Consider the following 10921-nt stretch of genomic DNA (forward strand, 5'->3'; position numbering starts at 1 on the left):
AGCGGAGGGGGGGGGGGGATAAATCAGCTGTTGCTGCACGGCACCGAAAAATCCACAACACCTCTCCATCAAGGTACTGATGTCATCGCGCTGTGACCTCTGACCTTTGATCTTCATGCCATTTGACTGCTTGTAGTGTTTGAGACGGGACGACTGCTGCTGAACCGAAGCTCCACGTGCAGACAGTCGATGTGTCGACACACTTCAGACCTCCAACATCCTGAAACTTTCCTCTGATAAATTAACAAAGTTACCGTCTGTTGACCCACACTGACCTGTGATCAGGTGACCCACACTGACCTGTGATCAGGTGACCCACACTGACCTGTGATCAGGTGAACGGTGTCTCTGTCATTCGTACGTCTGTTCTCACTCTATGTAACTTTGGGCTCCGGGTCGGGAGAAGTACGTAACGCTTTACGGCACTAAGTCACACAGCAGCAACTATTTCACTGATTCTGGTGAAACTGGATCATATTTTATGGAGGAAATGTTTTCTGGTTTTCCCTCTGATGTCCTCCGGGTGCTCCGCCTCAAACTCTCTGTGATTTACAGAGTTTATGTGGCAGTGAGTAAACTGCTGACAGCTGTAGCTGCTGTTAGATCATGTTAGCTCAGTCTGTTAGTGCTGTTTAGCTCAGTTCGGGTAACCCGTCGCTCTGAGCTCACCGCCAAGCTGACGAACTGAGTGTTTGTACCAACAGGCGTTATGGACGACCAGGAAGAAGAAGAGGAGGTAACCAGGCTCAGCAGCTTCTACGGACATGATGGCAGAGGAGAAGAGAGTGAAGAGGACGCTGACGGAGGAAGCTAAGAAGAGAAAAGGAGAGAGTGAGCGAGCAAGAAGCCGCCGGACAAGAGTAAATGTGGGACTGACTTTTAGTGGTTTTGACGCTTTCAGGCGCCTGCCAATCAACATGCCAACATGGAGTTTGAGTCAGGTGCATCACACCTTCAAACACCCTGAAGTCTGATTGTTTAAAGAATCCCGTCACGTGTGTTTCCCTGAGCGGAGGTGAAGTCGTACCTCTGGCTCCTCTTTTCACAGTTTGTCAAACATCAGCCTGATTTTTCAGATTTCTCGTGTTTTTCTTTCAGAACGTTGCTTCTTCCCTTGGTAACAGCTCTCTGGCCTCTTTGTTCCTCTGTAAGCTGCCTTATGTCGCCTTGAACACTCACTTAAGAAAGATGTTGACTGTCAGACCTCTATTAACGCTGACACATGCTGCTCTTTGGCATTTTACTTTATATGACTCACCGATGCAGCTGCCTGTGGAGCTCCTACTAAAGAATATCAGTTTGTTCCTTTAAAATCCTGGAAGAACGTCTCCAATATTTAGCAAACGCATTCATGCTTTTACGGAAAATGTACAGAAAAAAACTGTTATTGAAAAACTACAAATTTTCCAAAGTGCCATCATGAAACTTTCCCCACACTGTAAACCGGTAAGTAACTAACCGGCAGCTGTTGACAAGTAATTTAAAGTAATCGGAAACTGTAATTTTGTACAGTAACTCTGTAATTACTCTAGTTTTGGACTGAATACACGGTATACTCCTGTGAAATGTTTGCAGTAACCGTACGTTTCTGTGGATTTCACAGTGCACAAACCACTTGTTCTGGATGTGCAGGACAAGTTCACAAGAATAAATATGCAACGTTAATCTTTAAAAATAAATCTTAACATTGTGAGTAGGGATGTAACGATGCATCGTGACACGATTAAAAATCGGTACAAATGCATGACGACTCGCATCAGTCGACAGAAGAAATGAATCGCGATTCTTGCCGAATGGGAACCCGCACAGCGTGTGCTCTCACCGGTCAAACAGGCTTCCGTTGCGTGAGCGTGGCGTGTTTGGTCCGTCCTGCACGCGACTTCAAACCCACCGGGAGTGTTTCAGGAGCGACGCTTAGCCCGCCAGACTTTGTTTACCTGCTCAGATTTGGACATTTTCGCGGTGTACGTTCTTCTATACATGCATGTAAATATGCTACGTAGTTAATTAGTTTCATTTTTGTCTGTTTTTACGACTGGCAGTTTGCGCGGGGTATTTTATTTTGAAAATCCATCGGATTCTCTTTGGTTTTTCTGTCTCTAGCTTCCGCTCCAGGTGCTCTGTGGAAATTGACGCGTGCTACTCGCGAGTTTTAATGTTTTTATTTTATTGTTATGTACAAAAAATGTGTCATATTAGACCCTGAATAGTTTGTTAGGGTTAATGAGTAATGAAATGTTAGGATAATTTTTGTATGTACTTAAGTTCCCAACTTTATTGTAAGATTAATTTAAAGCTTTAGTTAATAAAATGATCAAATTAATTCAGTTGCTCTCATAATCTTTTTTTGCATGGGAAAAAATGTGGCTAGAGGAAATTCTGATTGGCTGGTAACTTCAGAAACTTACAGCCACATTGGCTGTTGATCAAAAAAGTTAATTTAGAGTCCTGGTTACGCCTCGTGAGCTGAAAACTGCATCACAGCAGTTACAGCAGTTTACTGTGAGATTGTTTCTAATGAAAGCAGATATCTGTGTTTTGTTGTTTAAGTTGCACTTTTTATAAGAACAAACTGTTTGAGAGTTTCTGTAAAGAAAGATTTTTTTCCTACAAATAAAAAGATCATTTTATTTGGTCAGAATTTGTCTGTAGCTCATTTTGATTTTTAAAAAATTGAGAAAAAATCGTATCGTGAACAAAAAATCGTGACTCGAATGGAGTCGTGAGTTGACATCGTTACATCCCTGATTGTGAGATTCAGAGACAGAGACCTTCAAAGTGTTCTGGATCAGCCTTCAAATACACGACTTACAGACTGACCCCCATATGAAGACAAGACCCGATAAAACCTGAGCTCAGAACTTTGCTCAGATGTCTTGTGTCTCAAAGCTTGATCTGAGTTGTAAATTAGAGGTTTATTTAATCTCCATCTTTAATATTCAGCGGATCGATCCGAGCGTGATGAAGTGAGCTCTAATCCTCGACACTCTGCTGACTCCTCACGTCTCTCCAGAGTCGGACAGTAAAATTGTTGAAGGCAGGAAAGGAGGCGTCACTTTTAAGAGTATTTCTGCGAGCTGCTTTCACGGAGGAATAACAGATAATTAAACTGTCAGCGCTCTCAGCTCTGTGCTCTCCATGTGAGAGAGGATCACTGAGATTAAAGCAGCAGCAGATCTGTCCGGCCCGACTCAGCTGCGTGACGACGCTGAGTCACCGGTCTACATGGTCCGAACCTTCGGTTAGCTCAGGTGATCAGATCAGAACAACTGGACCGAACTGAACAAGCCGAGGGCTCTGAAAAACAAAAAGTTCCCTCGAGGAGATTTAGACACAAACACAACTCGGTGTTACAGCTGCTGCCGACTACTAAAGTTTGCACATTCCTGTTTCCAGACCTGTGACGATCAGTGAAATTAGATATTTAAATTAACTGAATGAAATCTGAATTAACGATGTACAGAAGACAAAGAAAGGCTGAAAGAAGAATCGGAGACGCCGGCCTGTTCTGTGTTTGCTCGTCACTTCTCTGCTTTGATCCGCTAAATTTAAACACAGCTGATGTTTCAGATCCCCCAGGAAAAGTTACAAGACAATAATGTTTGATGGCACAGGTCGTGGTCAACGCTCCGCAGGACGTGACACCAACGTTTTGTGTCTTTCATGGGAGTTAATGGCCATGAAAACAAACTGAAGAAACACAAAAAGAAATGAATGCAAAGCAAACGCAGAGAGCTGGATTGTACGGGCTCAGGAGGGTTTTCAAGCTCCATGATAAAAGCTACAGAGCTGCTCTCAGGTTTCATACGGTGCCTTTACTGCACAAAGGTTGGAGATAATAAGCAGGAAGCTGGTTTCAGCCTGCAGGACCGATGTCAGAACACAGAGCCTCAGCGCTGGCTGCCTCTCCGTCAAACAGCAGCTCGTGTTGTCTCAGCGCCCGGCACAGGAAAGGTCAGGCCTGCTGCTCCAACACTGAACAAACAACACAACACCGTGTGGGGCTTTTCAGCTGAACACACACACACACACACACACACACACACACACACACACACTCCGAGATGCATCCAGGGACACACGCACACACACTTTATCACCTACACACAAGCAAACGCACAAACACACCAAATATGGGTTTGGACACCCGTGGGCTCACAGACACACATATACGCACTCTCTCTAACACACACACACACACACACACACACACACACACACACACAAATGTAATGCATGCGAGGCAGGCGGTGTAGCGCTGGGACACCTGTTGTAGGGCTGTAGCAGGGCGGTGCTGAGGTGTTGACACAGCAGCTACTGCAGAGTTTGAACCATGACACACACACACACACCCACGCACACACACACACACACACCTCATCTGGTTAAAGGTTTGTTAACCTGTAACCACACCCATCAATGATGTCACAGTGTACGGCCACACCCAGAGTACAGCGTTACACCATCGCAGGGAGGTGCGGACTTCAACCACAGCGGCTCGGGTCGGATTCTGGACCGGCTGTTCTTTAGTGAGCGGTCTCTACGACACTTTCAGCTCTGGTAACTAACGGTAACTACTTTGTGAAACACGTCACAGAACAATGACCCCGTTGTCCCTGACAACTGTTATGTCACTTATCAAGATGGCCTCGTTTTGATCCGTTACAGTTGCCGGAGAACGTTGCAGTCTGACTCGTGACTTTTCCAACGTTCCCGCGTGGAGTCACACGCGACACCGACACAGCGGTGAACGTCCGGCTCAGCACAGCACACCTTCATGTTCATATAAACATCTGGACAGGTATTTCACAGGCAACATGTTCATTCACGTCAATGGGGACAAACGTTTCCACTGGCCTCACAGTTTCTCATCTTGTTAGAATTATTAAAGTAACCTTCAACATTTCTGGATTTGCAGAGAATGGACTCAGCTTCTTTGTTTCTACACCTGTCAGGAGCTTCACTGATCCATCAAACTATCTTAACCGACAGAAACAACTCACGCAAACACCGTGCAGCGCCGCTCGCTTCCTTCACGCCTCGCTCAGGCTCTGTTGTTGGCTCCGAGGACGCAGAATGTTCTGGCTCTCGTGGTTTTATCAACGTTTAGCCGACAGACTCGTCGAGTCTCACCTCTACGAACCCTATCAGACTTTCCGACCTACGTTTATATTTCTCATGTCCTGCCTTCCTTCTAATCCTTCTCTCTTTTAATTCCACCATGGCACCAATGTACCTGCCCTGTAGAGCTGCTGCAGGTGAGGCAGCAAAAAACAATTCATTACTAGATTTTTAAACTCAGACATTTTTGTTAATCCATCCTTCCCTCCCAGAGGAAGGTCGGAGGTCATGACATGAGCTGCAGTCTGGAGTCTTGCTCGAGGACACTTCAGTGAGGTGGGGACGGGGGTGGAGGTCGACACGTGGACACCGTGACTGATTTTCTACGTGTTTCTTTCAAAACTTCATGATGTGAAACTACATTTAGTGTTGACAGAACAAATGTGGATGCACAGGGAGGTTTTTTACCGTAATGCCATGAATATAAGACAACTCATGATGTGTACACGATAACAACAATAATGATAATGAGAAAATGTTTCTATTCTCATCACGTCGTTGTTACTTTACATGAAGGTTGTTTCGTTTCTGATGAAGCGGCTGCACAGGTCTGACTGATATTATTTTACGTCTACGGCACCTCACAAACAGAAAAAATTTAATCTATGATTAATAAATCAACAAAAATGTAAATACTTCTGCATTATCAGACCCTGAAAGGGACAAAACATGACGAGCAGGAGCCTCAATGATGCAGTTTGTTGTGAAAAGTCCAGAAAATTCAGCGTCACACACAAACACACACGGTGCATCATGCAAACACACTTAAAGAGCTCTATAAATATTAGATAGATGATTATTAGACTGTAGACACACAGCTGAATATTATGGTGATATCAGAAGACATTAAACTAATATGATAAATATTTCAATAAAACACCAAAATCCTGGATGTGACTCTGCATGTTGTGGCAGAGGATATAAATACCTTTAAGTCTATGAGATTACAACAAGTTCAGCAGCAGATTTACTGAAGAAAATGTGATAAAAGTGCCACTGACGCACTTGAGCAGCCGAGAGGAAATATTATTTGAACATTACAGCTGCAGTAAATATGACAGCAGCCCCAAATGTATCATCTCTTACATAAACAGAGCCGGTTAATTAATGGAAAGTGGTGGCACGGCTCGGCTCGGCTCAGCTCGGCACAGCACAGCTGATAAGGAGCGGGGTTGCATAGGAACAGAGGAAACAGAGTCTCTGGAGGATGAAAGTGGCTCCAAACAGAGATGGAGAGCTCTGGATCCACTTTAAAGCGCCTGGTTGTTGTTTTTTCTTCGCTTCACCTAAAATAACTCGGTTACAATCATCAGCACGAAGCTGGGTCTGGGTTTTCTCTTCCAGGCTGAGCTGAAATCAGGACTGGACATTTGGTTTCGTCCTCAGATGAAGTGCAAACAGCCTACATGTGTTAAAGTTGTAAATGTGAGTGTGTGTTCTCTCAGTGTCGCAGGTGTTTTACTGGCCAGGCTCTGAAAGGTCAGAGTTCAGTTATTCCAACCTTTAAACTAGAAGAACAAAGAAGAGCGTGTACTCACATGTGAAACTCCTGCGTTAAAAACTGCGGGTTTGTTTTTTTAGATCTCTCTTCTCACACCATCACTGCTCCACCGCGCCCCGCTCACAGCTGCCAAATCCCATCCGGAGAGGAGGCGCACAGTGGCCGATCCATGAGCGAGAAACTCCGCGCGGCGCCTCAGAAGAAAAGAGTTTGGATGGAAACAGAAGAAGAAGAAGAAGAAGAAGAAGAAGAAGCAGCTTGTTCTTTTTGTTTTGCTCTTGTTTTTTTACATCCAAGCGGAGTGATGGAGCGCAGGAGGAGCGCAGGAGGAGCGCAGGAGGAGCGCAGGAGTGTCCTCCAGCAGCAGCAGAGGCGCGGAGCGGACTGTGGCGCGTCAGTCCAGCCGGAGAAGGGAGAGTGCGCACCGGGTCCGTGTGCGCCGCTTCCTCCGGTGTCTCCCAACAACTTGAGCCGCTTTAATCCTCCGGGAGCGGCTTCAGCTTGGTTTTATTCCCTGTGTTTAACCCGAGAAACACACACACACACACACACACACACACACCTCCACGGCGGGAAAACAGATGTTTAATTTCTTCTCATCCTTTTCAGGTGTGATAATTACCAAGAGAACCCTCCAAAATAAAAGTCCTCCCCGCAGCTCCAGCTGTTGCTTTTATTCTTTTTGTTTTTTTTTCTTCTTTTGGATAAAATTCACTGAAGGTGAAAAAGTGGAAGTTTTCCCGTCAGACCGGAGTGTTCTGCTGCGTTTCGGTGCGTCGGTAGGTCGGTAGGGCTGACCGGCCGGACTCTCAACATCCCCGCCGCTTGATCGCCCCCTGGACGGAGAGAGAGAGAGAGAGAGAGAGAGAGAGAGAGAGAGAGAGAGAGTATCGCGAGGTTACTCCTTAAGTCCCGTTTGACTCGCGCTGTGGTGACCGAGGACACGCGCGCGCGCACGCGACCACGGTGGAAACAACATGCAAAACACACACACACACACACACACACACACACACACACACACTGTAAAGCAGTTTGCACTGACACATCCTCATAATATGACCTGATGTACATTTTCCATCATAACAGTATATGGCCAAAAGTTTGTGGACACATATACACAGATATAACATACATACAGGCCTCTGAATGAAGCGTCTGAATGAGGTCGAATCCCTGCAGCAGGTTCAACACGTGAAGAACATGATGAACATCAGAGTAACGTTACACATGCAGGGGTCATGTTCCAGCAGCTTATCGTTTGGACGGGTCATCAGGTCATCACAGAGACACAGAGACAAACACTCAACTGTCACCAAGGAACCTTCAACAGGAGGCCAGAAGGTTCCTCACGAGCTTCTTCCCTCAGGTCGACAGCTGAACACGTTATTATATGTCATCATAGCAGACACTGACACGTCCTTCTGTCATTGCTGTTTCATCAAGGAGGTCGAAATGTTGAGATAAATGTTAAAATAAATATGAGCACCACAAAAACACAAAGTTGTATTTAAAGAGAAGATGACTGAGTCACACGACAATCAGGATATTTATGGGGAAAAATGAAACTTTCCTGGAAACCAATGTAAACTTCTTCAGCCTCTGCTGTCCACCTCCCACCGTGATCAGTTCTTTCCCAGCATGCTGCCTGTTTCTGTAGGAGAGTCTCCCCCTTGTGTTTGCCATCAGCTACTGTGAGAGACGTCGTCGTGATGAGAGCTGCTTCCTCACACACCAGGCCTGGCTTTGTTTTTATTCCATTTCAGAAACTATTCACGTGGTAATGAGATTTGACATCTCTCAGCCCACACAACATGTGTCTGTATGTGTTGATGCGTGGATCATGGCTGGTATGTGACACGTGATCTACAGTGTGTATGTTTAGTTTGTGTCCATCCAGTCTGGATGTCGATCAGCTCGAGATGTTCTTCTGCTCCAGAACGTTCAGGTTCTCCTTCAAACATCTGAACCTCTGAATGATCTGCTGCATCGTGTAAAGTGTCCGTGACGCCTCTCTGCCTCTTTGTGGAGTCTGTTTGACGATGTCTTCCTCAGGGTGGTGCAGCGTTCCTGAAACTCTGTCACAACTCTTTTAAAACATGTTGCTGCCATGCCATTTCCCCAAAACAATCACATTTCTCAGCTTTCCAACAGTTCAATAAGTTCAATAAGTTCAATAAGTTCAATAAGTTGTCTTTGTGTTATTTTCAATTAAACATGGAGTTTTCTAAATAAACTTACAGGGTGCTAATGTGTTCTTATAAGTTTTGCAGGATTTCATGTCAGTTTTGTGCATTCAAGTTATTTATTTATTACTTGTGTTAAAAAGTTAACAGTTGGTTGAATCTACAGTTTGTCATAGAGAGGAAAGGATGTTTTTGTATTCCTCTACATATAGATAAGCACAAGCTAAACAAATATAAACTGGACAGATCGGGTCAGTAAACGCGTTCACATCTCGAGGTGAGTCACTTTAATATGAATAGTGTGTGAATCCTGATCAGCTGTCTTTTTTTAAAGGCAGAATTTTATAGGCAGGATTTTTTACATTGTGCTTTGACCCCGTTTTAATCTCCGCCCTCGTGTGACGCAGGTTAAATTTAGCTCAAGTTTTATATACAGTAGATCTGATAACCCAGAAGGTCACAGGTTTTATCCCTCACAGCTGCCACTCCTGATCTCAAACTTTTTTTTTTATTTGTTTAAATATGTTGTATTTGACTTTTATTTTGGTAATTTAGAAACATTTATCATCGGCAAAGAAAGACGTTTGACTTTATCTGCATGACAAAGTTGCATAATTCAGTATAATTTCTTCACAAAGGCTGAAATGTGACGTTACTCTGTCCATTCCTGGGATGTTCCCACTCTGCCAAATGTTATACTACAGCCCCATCTGCAGGTTGAAGCATTTATTACTTTGCACCTCAGCCGATAAATCTTCCCTTTTAAAGTTATGAGTTTAGATCTTTGTAACAGATCTGTAGTTTCATACATTTGTTTTGTGTTTCACAGTAAAAAGTGTCTTTAAATCTATTTGTTTCATTTTCAATAAGAAGTTTCTTCCCTGACAACAATAAATGCTCCAGAAAGAAGCAGCTGTCACACACTTCATGTTCCACTTTAATGAAACATTATTTGTCTGTGGATATGTCTGCCTGCTGCCTCCTCCACCTTCTCCTCGACCACAGTGAAGACTCTTTAAGTCCAGGACAGGGACTTCAGCAGCTGGACTGGACTTTGTCTCTCCATCCACTCTGAAGCGCGATGCTGATCAGCCGTCTTCGATGTTCATCTCCTCCCTGGAGACATGCCATGTGCCAGCCTGCTTCAAACCCCCTGTTCCCAGTACACCAAGGACCACAGGACAGACTCTGTAGTTATGAAGTCATTTGAGGACCTTGTGCTTAGTGTGGCTGACTCCTGTCTGACAGGAAGCAGCTCCCGGGTTGTGTCCTGCTTGTCTCCCTGCACCTCTGCTCATCGGTTAGTCAAGCACCTGTACCCGGACTCCTCCGGGACTCTGAGGCATGCAGGTCAGGTTGTGGACGACCTCCCTGCCACCCCAGACACAAACTATTGGAGACACTCGCCTCGGGCAGGAGGCTGCGGCCCATGAGGACCAAAAATATTATGAGAATTTCTCTTGAATAAGGAAGACTGGAATCAAAGCATCAGAAGAATTTCTCTTGAATAAGGAAGACTGGAATCAAAGCATCAGAGTTTAAGTTGGATTTATTATTCTTGAACAAGAAGGAGCGTTTCACAGTGCAACACACAAAAGGGTTTACAGAGAAAAGGCTCCTTGAGGAGCTCTAACAATTGGTTTTTATACAGTTTTCTTAACATGGGCTGTCTCGGACACCTTCTCATTGACAATTTCCTTTTTTGGTTTTCCGCTTAGTAATGAACATTATGTTTCTTGTCCAAACTGACACTTCCCTGAACCTGTCTCTCTTGTCCTTGAACTATTTTTTTTTAGTCATCTCTCCCTTCTAGCCTCAGTAACACATGCCAGATAAATAGACAAAAAACACACACACACACTCTCTATAAGAGTTAAAACATCTGCACCCCAGTATAATTAACATAATAATAATAATTTTTATAACCAAAAACCTCAAACCACATGAGCAGCTTTTTCCCATCGACAAAAAACTGGACCAAAGTAATCAAAACCACCCAAACCAGACCTGGGTCTAGTTTTAGGTTCACCTGATCAGGTCTGACTGGAGTATATTTAGTGATCAGGTCAGAAATGTGCAGAAAAGACTTAGTGTAATTCATTGTCATTTTATC

General features: G+C 44.4%; 1 protein-coding gene across 1 annotated transcript in view; it reads right to left on the reverse strand.

Annotated features, from left to right (window-relative positions):
- Positions 1-7903, reverse strand: part of LOC104932209 (sodium channel protein type 4 subunit alpha) — a 156067-nt gene extending 148164 nt beyond the window's left edge. The window contains 2 exon segments of the mRNA XM_027274271.1: positions 6660-7458; positions 7762-7903. The gene's annotated coding sequence lies outside the window, so the exon portion shown is untranslated.
- Positions 7904-10921: the final 3018 nt, after the last annotated feature.

This window comes from Larimichthys crocea, chromosome XXIII (genome assembly GCF_000972845.2).
Source record: "Larimichthys crocea isolate SSNF chromosome XXIII, L_crocea_2.0, whole genome shotgun sequence".
Taxonomy (NCBI): domain Eukaryota; kingdom Metazoa; phylum Chordata; class Actinopteri; family Sciaenidae; genus Larimichthys; species Larimichthys crocea.